The sequence below is a fragment of the Mustela nivalis genome (assembly GCF_964662115.1).
Source record: "Mustela nivalis genome assembly, chromosome: 5".
In the NCBI taxonomy this organism is placed as follows: domain Eukaryota; kingdom Metazoa; phylum Chordata; class Mammalia; order Carnivora; family Mustelidae; genus Mustela; species Mustela nivalis.
Genome location: NC_139024.1, coordinates 24,483,190 through 24,499,939, shown reverse-complemented (window position 1 = coordinate 24,499,939; position 16,750 = coordinate 24,483,190). Strand labels below are relative to the sequence as shown.

General features: G+C 41.3%; 1 long non-coding RNA gene across 1 annotated transcript; it reads right to left on the bottom strand.

Annotated features, from left to right (window-relative positions):
* Positions 1 to 4,936: 4,936 nt before the first annotated feature.
* Positions 4,937 to 16,611, bottom strand: LOC309865392. The gene is made up of 3 exons (XR_014312063.1): positions 16,021 to 16,611; positions 15,021 to 15,114; positions 4,937 to 5,074 (listed from the first exon to the last, which is right to left on the bottom strand). It is a non-coding gene; the product is annotated as an uncharacterized lncRNA (long non-coding RNA).
* Between the last annotated feature and the right edge of the window lie 139 nt (positions 16,612 to 16,750).

Here is a 16,750-nt window from a genome sequence, read left to right as displayed (position 1 = left end):
CTCTCTTGCTGTGTCTGTCAAACAAATAAATAAAATCTTAAAAAAAAAAAAAAAGACTGTTTCGGGGTGCCTGGATGGCTCAGTGGGTTAAAGCCTCTGTCTTTGGTTCAGGTCATGATCCCGGGGTCCTAGGATCGAGCCCCACATCGGGCTCTCTCTGCTCAGTGGGGAGCCTGCTTCCCTTCCTCTCTCTCTGCTTGCCTCTCTGCCTACTTGTGATCTCTGTCAAATAAATAAATAAAATCTTAAAAAAAAAAAAGACTTTCTTTTTTTTTTTTTTTAAATATTTTATTTATTTATTTGACAGTGAGAGATCACAAGTAGGCAGAGAGGCGGGCAGAGAGAGAGGAAGGGAAGCAGGCTACCGGCTGAGCAGAAAGCCCAACGTGGGGCTCGATCCCAGGACCCTGAGACCACGACCTGAACCGAAGGCAGCGGCTTAACCCACTGAGCCACCCAGGCGCCCCAAAAAAGACTTTCTTATAATTTATCTATTTTCTTTGCTTATTTCTTAAAATCCACATATGAGTGAAATCATACTGTATTTGTCTTGATTTATTTTGCTTAGCATAATACTCTCTAGCTGCATTCATGTCACTGCAAATGGCAAGATTTTGTTCTTTTTCATGGCTGAATAGTATTCCATTATATATACACACTACATCTTCTTTATCCATTATCAGTTGATGGGCACTTGGGTTGTTTCCATAATATGGCTACTACAATGCTTCTATAAACATAGGGGTGTATATATCCTTTTGAATTAGTATTTTTGTATTCTCTGAGTAAATGCCTAGTAGTGCAATTGCTGGATTGTTGGCTAGTTCTATTTTTAAGTTTTTGAGGAACCTCCATACTGTGTTCCACACTAGCTGCACCAGTTTGCATTCCCACCGACAGTGCAAGACGGTTCTGTTTTCCCCACATCCTCACCAACACCTGTTGTCTCTTGTGTTGTTGATTATAACCACTCTGACAGCTGTGAGGTGGTATCTCATTGAAGTTTGGATTTGTATCTCCCTGATGTTAAGTGATGTTTAACATCTTTTCATGTGTCTGTTGGCCATCTGTATGTCCTGTCTAGACCTACTTTCATAATCCATATTCTTCTAATGAGAATTTGCAATCAACTGCTCCTTTACCCTCTCTCTATTTGACTTGCTTGTTTCATTATAAAAACACATTTCCTTTACTGACCTTTTACTGACAGCTTCTGTAATGGGTACAGGGGTAGGGCATTTGGGCAGTCGGCCATTTTACTACTACGCATGACATTCTTCATTTCTTTAAGAAAGCAAGAAGAAACTTGGGGAATTGGCCTGATAGCACATCCGATGGAGAAGTCAGTATTTGAACCAAGATCTGTGTATTCTGTTTGTTATATCTCCTACTGACTTCAAAGAGAATCTGATCCTAAGAAGTTCACATCATGGTGGGGAAGAAAAAAATAATCTCACTCTCTGGTCATCTCTGTAGGAAAGACAGTGTTTTGCCCATAGTAACACTTAGTGAACGGCAGGGAAAGAAAACATAAACTTATTCTGGTTTCTTCTCTCTCTACTCATGATTTCCAAGTCAGGGGAATCATAATCTGGTAAAACAAAAAAGCACCAAGAGGACTGTTTGGGAAAACACAAATCTGAAGGCAAAACAGAAAGAAGAGCCTGCGTCCCACAGTGAGTTTCTTGGTCTGAACAGCTACTATTGCAGGTGATCAAAGTGACAGGTCCCATTATGTGAAAATGTCCATTACAAGCTAGGGGTACTTTCATTTTGCACTCTTTAATTTTCATTTTTCTGATTAATTCAATGCAACTTTTAAGCAATACAAAAATGTAAAAACATAATATTAGACCATTTTTTACTTCCTGTACTCAGTTTTATAAGGTTGGTGTTACACATAATAGAGCAAGCAACTATATGTAATTGTAGAAATTACTGCTAGGCATTTGCATATGAAATATACACCTTTTACTGCCTCTAGTTGGCATTGTTAACTAGGTTATAAATAGTACAGCTGACACACTGCAAACAGAAAGGGCTTTTTGATGGGCACATGCTATGAATGGAAGAAGTGTTCAAACACAATGTTTAAGTTGGAAAGCTTTCATTAGAACTAGCCAAGGGGGAAAATGGTTTATTTCCTAATCATAGCCTTGCTGAGGAATCCAATCATATAGAAAGATTTATGGTAAAGCTTTCTAAAAACAGATATTTATGCTGTTATTTGGGTAAACAAGTGATACATCCAGTCTATAAACATATTTTAATAGCGTTGATGGGCACTTTTAAGAAAATTGAGCTGGTCCCTTTGGATTAAATAATCTCTTAGAGTGTATGCATGGAGAGGCAGAGGAAGTAATAGGACTAAGAGACAAGACTGGAGAGTGCATTTATATCACTCTTGAAGATAAAGCTCACAATAGGGCCTTTGGCTGAAATCATCTACTAGAATTTGAAATTCTAAAAACTATTTGAAAAGCTTTAACTATTGAGGCAGAACAAAAAGATGCCATTCATTCTGACTGACCATAAAAACTAAATTAATAGGGCAGTATTCTTGCTGATGTTTTATATTGCTTAAGGGCAAAAATTCAACAGTTACTATGAGTGCTATTTCAATCATTACAAGGTGTAGGTACAAAGACTGGTGATGGCTTTTGTAAATGACAAATCTAACATTTGCAGACACTGTATTTTTGTGGAGTGTAATAATTTGGTTTTCAAAAGTTTTGTTTTGTTATGACTGAACAGCAACTATGACACAGAATTTTGATGTTGAAGTACTCATCCAGATGACAGGAAAGGTGAGGGGGCTAGGGACAAAATTTTCTTCCTACACATTTGTTTTTAGGCATCTATATTTGCCTTAGTGCCTTGATACCATGGTGATAGCTTAGCAACAGCTAGATACAAATTAATCTGTCATGCCAGCTTCAGTTCATAAAAAGTTGGTAGGTAGATCACTGGGAAGAAAAATATAAATGTTTAGGTGTTTAATAGTTTAGTCAAAAAAAGATTTGTCTCTCTACTACCCGCTCTTATCTAGCTCTTCATTATATATATAAAGAGATACAAATCCCAGTGTTATAACTGATAAGGCAAAATTTAAACCTTCCTTTTTTTTTCTTTTTTTTAATAGAGGGGTCACAGTCCCATTCTCTGTCTTATCTTAAAATTTTATTTATTTTTGTAAAGATTTTATTTATTTACTTGAGAGAGAGAGTGAGAGAACACAAGCACAGAGGGAAAGAGAGAGGCAGACACCTTGCTGACCAGGGAGCCCAATGTGGGGCTCAATCCCAGGGATCGTGACCTGAGCCGAAGGCAGCTGCTTAACCAACTGAGCCACCCAGGTGCCCCTCCTTTTTTTTTTTTTTTTTTAAAGATTTTATTTATTCACTTTACAAAAGAGAGGGAGAACACGAGAGAGCACAAGCATGGGGAGCAGCAGAGGGAGAGGGAGAACCAGGTTCACCACTGAGCAGAGAGCTCTGGGGCTTGGCTCAATCCTAGGACCCGGGATCATGACATGAGCTGAAGTCAGATGCTCAACCAACTGGGCCACCCAGCTGCCCCTGAAGCCTTCTTAAATAGGGAACAAAAAAACACATTTCAACATTTCTTAAATATAATGACCACAATAGTGCATGTAAAGTGTTTTACACAGACAGTTCAAAAGGATTTTTTCAATTTCTTTCTGTTGATGGCTATTAGGAAGACAAAGTTACATAAAATAAATACCTTGGGGCCAGAAGATTTGGATAGCCTGACAGATACTGCCATTTTTATTTTTAAATTATTTTTTCATTTTTATTTTTTTTTTAATATTTTATTTATTTGAGAGAGAGCAGAAGTGGGGTAAGGAGTAGAGGGAGAAGCAGATTCAAGTGGGGTGAGGGGCAGAGGGAAAGGGAGAAGCAGACTATCCGCTGAGCAGGAAGGCTGATGCGGGGTTCAATCCTGGGACTCCGGGATCATGATCTGAGCTGACTTAACGGACTGAGCCCCCCAGGTGCCCCAGATACTGCCATTTTAAAAGTCAACCTATCACATGATGCCTTTCATTGTCTTTATCATAACAGTTTATATGTAAAGCAGAGAAAATAAAATCATCTGAAAGAAAGAAAGTAACACTTGGAAAGCCAGGAGTAAATAAAACCACTTTGATTTTTAGGGCTATTGATTCTATTTCAAATACTCCCAAATGATAAAATATGAAGCAACTAGCTGTTAGCTAGTTGAATGGAGATGGCAGATAGATCTCAACTTGTGTGCTGGTTCTGAAATTTTAATAGCTGCTGCCTGGTGTGCTGTGTTAAAGATTCTGAGGTTCTGGAGGAAGAAGGGCTGAGAATGGGAAGTACCTATCAGGATGAAAGGGAGATTGGAGGGGAAAAGACTCGCTCAGTGGAATGTGGGATGTGGAAGGGAAGTAGGTTGAGCTCAGAACACCCAACACAAACTCTACATTTTTTTTTAAGCCTTACATTTTATTTGATTTATTGATGTATTTAAAGTAAGCTCTAGGGGCACCTGGGTGGCTCCATCATTAAGTGTCTGCCTTTAGCTCAGGTCAGGGTCCCAGGGTCCTGGGATCGAGCCCCGCGTTGGACTTCCTTCTCAGTGGGGAGTCTGCTTCTCCTTCTCCCTTTGCTCCTCTCCCGTTTGTGCTCTCCCTCACTCTCTCTCTGTTAATTAAATCAATAAGTAAAATCTTTAAAAATAAATAAATAAAATAAAGTAAGCTCTATGCCCAACTTGGGGCTGGAACTCACGACCCTGGGATCAAGAGTCTATGTTGAGCTAGCTAGGTGCCCCTTAAGTCTTACCTTTTATATTAAAATAAATGCAAAGCTTATATTTAATTCCATAATATGTGTATTTTATATGATGTAAAACTTAAAAAAAAATCATTTATAGTTGAATTACCTAACTTTAGCTTTGTGGGGAGAAAATAGTATGTTCTTAGGTAACGTGCATCTTTGCTCTGTGGCCTCCCGCAGCACCTGCAGCCTGCTGAGGATCGCTGGGAGTCTCTGCTCCCCATTCAGTGAAGACCACATCTAGAAGACTGAGAGAAATAAGAATGTTCAAATTGTGCATGATAAGTTAAGATTCAGAGAAGGTAAGTAACCTGCTTGTCAGTGGCAGAGCTGGGATCTGAAGACTCTAAAGGCCAGTTTTTCTTTTTTTAAAAAAGATTTTATTTATTTATTTATTTAACAGAGGGATCACAAGTAGGCAGAGCAGCACGCAGAGAGAGAGAGACAGAGAAGCAGGCTCCCTGCTGAGCAGGGAGCCCGATTCCAGGCTTGATCCCAGGACCCTGAGATCATGACCTGAGCCGAAGGCAGAGGCTTTCACCCACTGAGCCATCCAGGCGCCCCTAAAGACCAGTTTCTTAACAAAGATTCTATCTATTTTTCTCCAAAGATAATTACCAGGATTCACAGTTTGGTACTAAATTATTGACCTGGGGCGTGGGGTCAGACTTTGGAGATCATAGAAGACTGTACAGTAACTAGTAAGTTGGCAATTTCACTATTGCTTTAAAGAAGAAAAGCATGGTTTCTGTTTGGGGTAATGGAAAAGCTGTGGAAGTGGATAGTGGTAATGGTTGCACAACTGTGTGAATATAATTAATATCACTTAATTGTACACTTAAAGTGACTAGAATGGTACACGTTATGCTTAAAAAATACATATATATACACACATATATTATATATCCACAATTAAAAATGAGGAAAAGAAAATCATGACTCGTGGATTAGAAGATTAATATTTGGGGCACCTGGGTGGCTTAGTGGGTTAAGCCTCTGCCTTTGGTTCAGGTCATGATCTCAGAGTCCTGGGATGGAGCCCAGCATTGGGCTCCCTGCTCAGCAGGGGGGTCTGCTTCCCCCCCGCCCCCCGCCTGCCTCTCTGACTACTTGTGATTTCTCTCTCTCTGTCAAATAAATAAATAAAATCTTTAAAAAAAGGAAGATTAATATTGCTATGATGGCAATTTACCAAAATTATATCCATATATTCAGTACAATCCCTGTCAAAATTCCAGAAGTCTCTTTTGTAGAAATTGACAAGCTACTCAGAGAACTTTTTATGGAAATGCCAGAGTGGCCAAAATAGCTTTGAAAAAGAATTACAAGTATAAATGAGGAAATCTGAACAAGATTGATGGTCTGTAACAATCTCATTATCTTAGCTGTGGTACTATATTACAGTTCTATAAGATGTTACCATTGGGGGAAACTATAAAGGGTACATGGAATCTCTCTGTGTTAGTGCTTATAACTACTTGTGAATCTACTTGTGAAATGTGGGGCACCTCAGTCTGTTAGGCAGCTGACTCTTTTTTTTTTTTTTTTTTAATTTATTTATTTGACAGACAGAGATCACAAGTAGGCAGAGAGGCAGGCAGAGAGAGAGGAGGAAGCAGGCTCCCTACAGAGCAGAGAGCCGGATGTGGGGCTCAATCCCAGGACCCTGGGATCATGACCTGAGCAGAAGGCAGAGGCTTTACCCACTGAGCCACCCAGGCGCCCCGGTAGCTGACTCTTGATTCTGGCTCAGGTCATGATCTCAGGGTCATGAGATCAATCCCTTGCAGGACTCCCAGCTCAGTGGGGAGTCTGCTTTTCCCTCTCCCCTGCCTGTGCTTTCTCTGTCTTCTTCAAATGAATAAATCAAATCTTAAAAAAAAAAAGAAAAAAAGTTAAATGAAAAAAATAAGTTGGAAGACTTACACTTACCAATTTTATAAAAAAAAAATATTTATTTATTAATTTATTTGACAGAAAGAGAGCAAGCACAAACAGGGGAGTGGCAGAGGGAGAGTCCTCACTGAGTAGGGAGCTCAAAGCGGGGCTCGATCCCAGGACGTGGAGATCATGACTTGAGCTAAAGGCAGATACTTAACTGACTGAGCCGCCCCAACACTTCCCAATTTTAAGACTTAATATAGAGCTGTAGTAATCAAGACGGTATGATACTGCCTTAAGGAAAGAGAGAGATCAATGGAACAGAATTGAGATTCCAGAAACAAACCCTTATATTTATGGCCAATTGATTTTCTGCAAAGTTACCAAGGCAATTCAAAGGGGGAAAGAATAGTTTTTTCAACAAAAGGTTTCTCTAGGGCGCCTGGGTGGCTCAATGGGTTAAGCTGCTGCCTTCGGCTCAGGTCATGGTCTCAGGGTCCTGGGATCAAGTCCCACATTGGGCTGTCTGCTCAGCAGGGAGCCTGCTTCCTCCTCTCTCTCTCTGCCTACTTGTAATCTCTCTCTGTCAAATAAATAAATAAAATCTTTAAAAAAAAAAAAGGTTTCTCTAGAACAAATGGATATCCACATACAAAAATTTTTTATTTAATTCAGTGGTTTTCAATGGGGGTAATTTGGGCTTCCCAAAGGGAGACTACATTTGGCAATGTCTGGAGACAACTTTGGTTGTCACAATTGGGGGTAAGGGTGCTACTGACACTTACTGGGTAGAAGCCAGAGATGCTGCTGAGTATCTAACAAGGCACAGGGCAGACCCCCACAGCAAATGACACAGCCTGATGTGTCAACAGTGCTGAGGACAAGAAACCCTGATTTATCTCACACCATATACAAAAAATTAATAAGAGCTAAATATATAAAACTTTAAGAAAAGAACATTAGAAACAATCTTTGTCATTTTGGATTAGGCAGTGATGCCTTAGATATGACACCAAAAGCATTATATGTTAAAAAAAAGTTAACAAATTGGACTTAATCAAAATTAAAGACTTTTGTGCTTTAAAAGACTCCATTATGGGGGCACCTGGGTGGCTCAGTCAGTTAAGCATCTGCCTTCAGCTCAGGTCATGATCCTGGGGTCCTGGGACCAAGTCCCACATTGGATTCTCTGCTCTGTAGGCAGTCTGCTTCTCCTTTTCCCCCTTCCCCCATTCATGCTTGCTCCTCAAATTAAAAGCAAACAAAAAAAATTCCATCATTATGAACAGGAAATCAGGTAATAGAATGGGAGGGAAATATATTTGATAAAAACTTGTATCCAGAATATATTAAGAATGCTTAGGGGAGCCTGGGTGGCTTAGTGGGTTAAACCTCTGCCTTCAGCTCGGGTCATGATCTCAGTCCTGGGATCGAGCCCCACATTGGGCTCTCTGCTCAGCAGGGAGCCTGCTTCCCCTTCTCTCTCTGCCTGCCTGTCTACTTGTGATCTCTCTCTCTGTCAAATAAATAAATAAAATCTTAAAAAAAAAAAAAAAGAATGCTTATAACTCGGGGCATCTGGGTGGCTCAGTTGGTTGAGTGTTTGACTCTTCCTTTTGGCTCAGGTCATGATCTCAGGGTTGTGGGACTGAGCCCCACCTCGGACTCTGTGCTTAGTAGGGAGTCTGCTTGAAGATCTCTCCCTCTACCCTCCCTCTACATGCACATGCTCTCTTTCTCTCTAAAATAAATAAATCTTTTTAAAAAATGCTTATAATTCAATAATAAGACAATAACCCAATTAAGAAATGGGCGAAATGTTTGAATAGACATTTCACCAAAGAAGAAATATAAACAGCTAATATGCTCATTAAAGGATGCTTAACATCATTAGTCATTAGGGAAATGCAAACAAAAATCACAATGAGATACTACCTCATTTCTACTAGAATAGCTATAATAAAAATGAGACTGTCAAGGGTTGGTAAAGATATGAAGAAACTGGAATCTACATGTGTTGCTGGTAGAAATGTAAATGATACTACTTGGGAAATAGCTTGGCAATTTCTAAAACATTAAACATAATTTTACCATAAATTTTACTCTTAGGAATCTAAGAGAAATGAAAACTTGTCCGCACCAAGACTTGTTCTTGAATATTCATAGCAGCGTTATTCATAATAGGTAAGATGTAGAAACAACCCAAATGCCAATCAGCTGGTAAACAGATAAACAAATGTGGCATATCCTTATCATGGAACACTATTTAGCAAAAAAAAAGGAGTAATGATTAATGCTACAAAATGAATAAACCTCAAAAACATGATGTTAAATGATGGAAACCAGATGTAAAAAAGTATAACTCCATTTACATAAAATGTCCAGAGAAGGCAAATCTACAGATGGAGAGTAGATTAGTGGCTGCCCAAGGATTGATTGTGAGTGGGCACAAGGGATCTTTAACACTGAAATGTGGTGACGTGTTCACAACTTTGTATACTTATTAAAATCATCCAATTGCATAACTAGATGAATTTTATGGTATGTAAATTATACTTCACTTAAGCTGCTTTTAAAAAAGGATGCAATTAAAGCAGTCCTGATGTTCATAAAAAGGAAGGAAAGAAGGATATAAGGAAGGAGAAGCATAAACAGGCAGCAATTAGAAAGTTCACAATAAATTGATCATATTCTGTGTATATGAGCTCAGGTTCCTAGGCAATTCATGATGTAATTATGGTGGCAGAAATCAGCAAAATGCTGTTTTGAGTGAGAAATAACGCAAACAGGAAGTGAGAAATAGTGAGGAGGTGAGGTGAAAAGGAAGTGAGAAATAATGCAAATAGGAAAATTACAATGATTAACTTAAGGAAGGGAAGATTTCAAGTGTAGCTTAATTCTTTGAGAATGATGTTTTCTGGGCTTAAAAAAAAAAAAAAGACCCAAATGAAACAAGATAATAACAAAACACAATAAGCTCATACTTTTATAGCAAATGATCAGAGTCAGATATAGATTATTTTGTTTCCCTTTGAACAGACCCTAGAAGTTTCCTTCTCCCAAGTCTTCTGTAGGGGAAGGACATTTTTTCCTTATTTCCTTCTAGGTTCTTTGGCTGGCTTAATCATTAAATAGGCAGAAAACAGATTAACAGGAGAAAAGCAAATTTAATTTTGTATTTAAGGAGCCCATAAAAATATGAAACTCAAATAATAACCAAAGCAAGCAGCTTTTATACCTTTTAGACAAAGAATTAATTTGTGAAGAGCTGACAAGACGAAGAGGTTTGGGCTTAGGGGTAGTAGTGAAGAAGTAACAAAATTTGTTTCTATGGCCTTCTCAGCCCTAAATTCCTATCTCTTGTGATGAGGATGTCTCTCTTCCTCCTGGTAGAGGAAGGGTACCTTTTACATGGGAGATTTATTTCGTTTTCAGAAGGATAAAGGAGGGTCAGAGGGTCCTTCTTGCACAGGCTGTTTCTCAATTTTTTTTTTTTTAAGATTTTATTTTTAGGTAATCTCTATACTCAACATGGGCCTTGAACTCACAAGAGTTGCATGCTCATCTTACTGAGCCAGCCAGGTACCCCTCAAATACCTTTAATTCAAAATAACCAATGTGCCAAAGCAGCACATTTTTGAGTGGCCTATTTTATTCCCCTACACTTTTTCTTTTTTTTTTTTTTTTTAAGATTTTATTTATTTATTTATTTGACAGGTAGAGATCACAAGCAGGCAGAGAGGCAGGCAGAGAGGGGGGGGGGAGCAGGCTCCCCACTGAGCAGAGAGCCCGATGCAGGGCTCAATCCCAGGACCCCGAGATCATGACCTGAGCCTAAGGCAGCAACTTAACCCACTGAGCCACCTGGGTGCCCCTACTTCCCTACACTGTCAAGCAAAGATGGCTTCTCATCTCCTATGAGATCGTTTCTCTGTGGTCTTTGCCAAGAACAGAAGGTATGATTATTGACTGAGGCCCTTTCCTTCCTTAGATTGTGAAGTTCAGTGGGAAAGAAGTCATTATTTTGTAGGAATGGAACCACCAACCAAAAAAAAAAAAAAAAATTAATCGTTCAAGTTGCAGAATTTTAAAGGAATTTGTTCCACAGTTTTAACCTGCTGCATTATTTTTCCAAGTTCAAAGACTTTCTTTGTAGCAGGTTAGGAGGTTTTTTCCTTTTTTTTAAGATTTTATTTATTTATCTGAGAGAGCAAGTGAGTGAGAGAGCATGAGTTGGGGTGAGAAGGTACAGAGGGAAAGGGAGAAGCCGTCTCCCACTGAGCAGGGAGCCTCATATAGGGCCCCATTGTAGGTTCCTGGAATCAGGGCCAGAGCTAAAGGCAGATGCCCAACAGACTGAGCCATCCAGGTGCCCCAGGTTAGGAGGTTTTCTTCTTTCTTTCTTTTAAAGATTTATTTTATTTATTTATTTGACAGAGATCAGAAGTAGGCAGAGAGGCAGGCAGAGAGAGAGGGGGAAGCAGGCTCCCTGCTGAGCGGAGAGCCTTTTGCGGGGCTCAATCCCATGACCCTGAGATCATGACCTGAGCTGAAGGCAGAGGCATAACCCACTGAGCCACCCAGGTGCCCCAGGACGTTTTCTTACCGAGTATTTAATGCATACCTATTTATACTGCAGAATCCGACCAGGAATAGAAATTTAGCTGCCTTTAGAACTTAACCTACTTATTAATAATGGTTATAAAAACTGCAACATCATGGAAAAATGTTTATGATATGTTATGTGAAAATAGCAGGACCCAAAGTTAAACATATACTATAATTAGACCCATGCAAAAAAAAAAAAAAAAAAAAAAAAAGATATGCATGATAGAAAAGGCTGAAATAGAAACGAAATGGTGAGATGATTATTTTAGCATGGTGAGACTGTGAAAGATTAATTTTTTTCTATTTTCCAAAAATTTTTAAAAGTTGTTATTTACTTAAATGTGTTCAAGCCCCACCTTGTGCATAGAGCTTACTTGAAAAAATTTTTTTGGAGGGGGGGCAACACCTGGGTGGCTCAGTCAGTGAAGCGTCTGCCTTTGGGTCAGGTCCCGATGCCAGGTACCTGGGATCAAGTCCCGCATGGGGCTTCCTGCTCAGTGGGGAGCCTCTTTCTCCCTCTGCCTGTAGCTCTCCCTCCTTGTGCTCTTTCTCTCTCTCTCTGACAAATAAATAAATAAAATCTTAATTTTTTAAAAAATGAGCTCAAAAAGTGAAATTTTGGCTACCCCAACAGTCAAGGCAGGGGTGACCCACTTGTTTGCTCACAGGATGCACAGTGATGGGTTCACTGTCAGTCCTGGCAATGAGCAGATCAAGCTGAAAGGAAGCTGATGTAGCTTTTCTAGGAAGATGGTCAGCATCTCCAAAGAATGAAAAAGAATAAAAGCCTGAGAAACTTTCTCTTTCTACAGAAAAGAAAGAAATATGAACATGCCTGGGCACCTGTGTGGCCCAAGGTCATCATCCCAGGATCTTGGGATCGAGCCCCACATCGGGCTCCCTGCTCAGCAGGGAGCCTGTTTTTCCCTCTCCCACTTCCCCTGTTTGTGTTCTCTCTCTCTCTGTCAAATAAATAAAGTCTGAAAGAAAGAAAGGAAGGAAGAAAGACAGACAGAAAGACGGAACTATGAACATTCCTTCACCAGGGCAGGCTGAAAACTTAGCACATCAGCGCCCCAAGGGCAGGTGGGGTGACCTAGAGAAAGAGGTGGATCCCACCATCAGGTCTGGCCCCTCTAGACTCTCCCCAGGCGACACTTGGTTTTTAGTCACCTTTATTATGTATGTATGTATTTATTTATTTATTAAAAATTTTATTTATTAGAGAGAGCACAAGCAGGGGGAGCAGCAGTGGGAGAGGGAGAAGCAGACTCCCCGCTGAGCACGGAGGTCGATGAGGGGATCGATCAGAGGGTCCTGGGGTCACGAGCTGAGCCGGAGGCAGTCCTTCAACCCACGGAGCCACCCAGGTGCCCCTTCAGTCACCTTTAGAAGCATTTTATCTCCTTAATGGAAAGGCAGGACCCATTCTGCAAGAAGAAAACAGTTAATTTGAGATCAGGACTGAAGGTAGGGAAGAGAAAGAGGTAAATGATTACTTTGTTAGATTGCTTTATGCTTGTAAAAGAAAGTGCAAATAGCTTTAGTATTACTAAAACATGATTAACAATAATGGAAACTATTAATAATAATGGAATGACAATTATGTCCTCACAGTTTAATGAATTCAAGAACCAGTCCAATTCATTTCTGCCCTTTTGTGCTTTAACAAAGGTGTGGCATGTCTGCTCTACCGTGAGGGACAGTCATTCCAGATTATAAAGATAGATTCTGGAGCATCTATTGGTCCGAAAGGTGATCTTAACAATAGGATTTCCAAGTGGGAAGATAAATGAAGTGGCAGGAAAGGAGCTTCCTAAGATTAAGAACTCTAGGAAGGAGCTTGACAACTGGTTTTCTAAAAAGCAAGGTTCTCTTTATCAGTGATGAACTTGCTGATTAGCTCGAGTCTTAAAAAAAAAAAAAAGAAAAGAAAAGAAAAGGAGACGTATCCTTTAGCTGTACTTTTGTTGATCAGACATAATTCCCCGACACCTGCTTGCCTGGAGATGGCCATGTTGGAGCACCTTCTCAGACTTTGAAGAAAGATCATCATGGATTATTCCAACTGCTTTGCAGTCACTGGAATTCAGTGTGTTGCAGATACTGGCCTAAAAAAAGGTCTCTATCTTTTTGGAGCCTTTTTTTTTTTTTTTAAGATTTAATTTATTTATTTGACAGAGAGAGATCACAAGTAAGCAGAGAGACAGGCAGAGAGAGAGGAGGAAGCAGGCTCCCTGCTGAGCAGAGAGCCTGATGTGGGACTCGATCCCAGGACCCTGAGATCCTGACCTGAGCCCAAGGCAGCGGCTTAACCCACTGAGCCACCCAGGCGCCCTTTTTTGGAGCATTTTGTACTAATGTATATGTCTTTTATCCCAACTTGTTGCTGTCACCCACATCCTGGGCCATAGCAGTAATACTGTCACGGGTAAGACACAGTCTCAAACATTAGAGAGTGAGACCTGCACCAGGCCAGTCATGACACTGAGAGTTTATTTTTCGGTGTGCCTACATAAACCACATTATGTGAGCAAGAAAACATGAAGGGGATTTAGTATTATCAAGTAAAACTTACAACAAAGTTTAATGACAGTCATAAACTGTATCTTCTTTCAAAGACCTCATAATGGCAAACAGCTCACTATCTAATCCATATCTCACGGATACTGTTTTTGTATGCCAGGAAACGGGTTCAAAGTTGGGGCCTTTAAAAGCAGAAAACTTAGTGGGGCAGGAAACTGCTTTTTAGTTTCTGGGAAAATAGAATGTAAGTGTTTAGAAAAGAATGTCTCCCGGGGTGTGACTAAGAGATGGGTCGGGTAGGAAGGAGGGTGGAGAAGGGGGAAGGACCTGCACGGAGTTGGGTCAAGGTGTGGCCAGGGAGAGGGGCGGCTGCGTGAGAGACCTGGAATGCTCTGGGGGTGGGGGGGGGGTCTGGCCGCCATCTGCCGGAAGGTCATCTCAGTGTTGTGCAGGGAGGGACCCAAGGGATCTGTTCCACAGGATTCTCGGGGCACCAAAGCTCCACACTGGTCTAGGTGGTGGGGGCTGGTAGGGACTGGCTGCAAGGGTTAGAGTCAGGAGACTGTAAGAAAATGTGTTGGTGACGCTGAGAAGAAAAAATATGGAGGCAGAAGAACACACAGCATGAAGGGAGGAAGTTCGTTTTGGGGATCCGGAGGGAGGTTGGAACATATATAGTCAGTCAGCAGAGGAAAGACTCAAGATCAGGAATCGGGGCAGGAAGGAGACAGGAGGCCGCAGGCTCGAGATCTTGGAAAGCAGGGAAGAGAAGCAGAGGAAGAGAGAACCAGGCGCTACCTGGAAAGACTCTCTGGTGGGGAGGTGGGGAGGTGGGGCAGGCCAGGCGGTCAGAGGTGGTCCGCTGGGCCTGCTTCTGCATCTGGAGAAGGTCAGAGGCTTAGCCCCAGGGCGTGGCTGCGGGACGGGAAAGAGAGCACGCCCTCACTGTCGCAGCCTGCACACACCAGAGCAAGACAAGACTGACAGGGAGGACAGTGTGGCTGGTCTTAGGAGCCTGAACTGAATGAGGTTTGGAGGAGCCAATTTGCAAGTTGGGGGGACCAAGTGGAGGGGAGCAGCACAATGGCTGATGAAGGAATTCTTCCCTCTAGCAAGAAACTGGGGATGGGGGGGCGACAGAGAGGGGGTGGAGGGGACATTCTCAGGCCAGAGTCTTACCTGGTCGGCAGTGATGTCCCCGGGCGCACCCAGGTGGTAGACTAAGAGGTGTGATTAGGCATGTCTTGGTGCCCCAAATTTCTCCCTAAATTATCTGAAATTATAAGGACATAAGAGTTCATAAACAAACATCTCTATAAAGAAGGGGCATGAAGAAACACTCTCACCATTTAAAGCTGGAGAGTGAATTACCCAACAGTGTTAGGTTTAACAAAAGCCCGAGGAGAGGTTGGGAGAACTTTGCTGAGCGGGAAGACAGAGGCAGAGCTCCCTCAACACTGAGGGCAGGACACCTGAGCCAGGGGAGGAAAGGTCCCAGAAAAAGCAGAAAGTCAGGTGCTGAAACAGAAGACTCCAGGATTACAGGCCATACAAAAGAGAGCTAGGAATATTGTAGGCCCTAAGCCACGAGGCAGTGTCGGAGGAAATTTGCTAGTAAGTTTTATACACTCCTTCATAGCCTCTCTCCCCCTGGGTCTCACCTTTCCTCCTCCCTGAACCTCACAGAGCATCTCTACCATCCAGGGTCAGAAATGACAGTCTTTTAGAAAATAAAACAAGGCCGGAAGGCATACATTCTCTCATTTATTTCACAGAAGAGGAAGTTGAGGCTCAGGGGGAAGTGACTTGCTCAAGGTCACCCAACAAACGAGCTGCTAAAGCAGAAACAGAAGAGCCCAGGAATCGGGCCTCAGAGCACCCGACCATCTGCTTCAGAAAACCGACAAGTTTTCAGAAAACGGACAGGTCGGGGTAAGTTGCTGCACATCTAGAGAACAAAAAGCAGGACTCCTCCTTTGTGGAAGTTAATGATTAAAACCTAGTCTGATCTAATGTGGCTAACCAGAGTTACTAATTAAGCCAATTTCTTCAAGAAAAGACCGTTTCAAACAGAAAAGCATTCTCTGAAGCTAAATCTACAGGCGTTCAAGTTGTGGTAGCACGAACTATACGATTATAATATTTTAAGTATATTAAAAAATATTTCATAATACAATACCTTAACCTCTGCAGCTCACATTTTCTCTTCATCGCAGGCCACATGCTGGGTCCTGATAAAATGGTTTCGTAACTTTGGGGGGAAGGAATTTAACTAAAATAACTTCACTTAGTGTTTGAGTGAACGAGGTAATAAAATCTGTTTGCTGTGTTCACTGTCTGCAGATAGGGCTGTAATTACACCACATAAGGAAGAAAGGTAGCTGAGTCTCAATCTGGATCATTTATGTAAACTCAGCCTTCTTGTCCACGGTCTTCTCATATTGCATGCAGGCAAACCACAAAAATCATCTCCATGAACCACACAGAGACGGTGTCTGATTGCAGGCCTGTGAGATTGCTTGTATTCTCTGTAATTGGATGTCTGTGGTTCAAGACCAAAATGTGACATTCTGAATTAAAAAAAAAAAAAAATTGACAGTTTATTCGCCAGATCAACAGTTATGTATGTGACACTCGTAAAAGTTGTAAAGGTATTCTCTAGACTGAATTATGACAAATGAATACATCCTCCTTGAAAAAAAAGCATCCCGTTTGGCTTAAAAAAAAAAAAAAAAGAGTTTGGGTCTTTGAAATGCATTTGAAAAAAAAATTTTGGGGGCGCCTGGGTGGCTCAGTGGGTTGAGCTGCTGCCTTCGGCTCAGGTCATGATCTCAGTGTCCTGGGATCGAGTCCCACGTCGTCGGCCTCTCTGCTCAGCAGGGAGCCTGCTTCCCTCTCTCTCTCTCTGC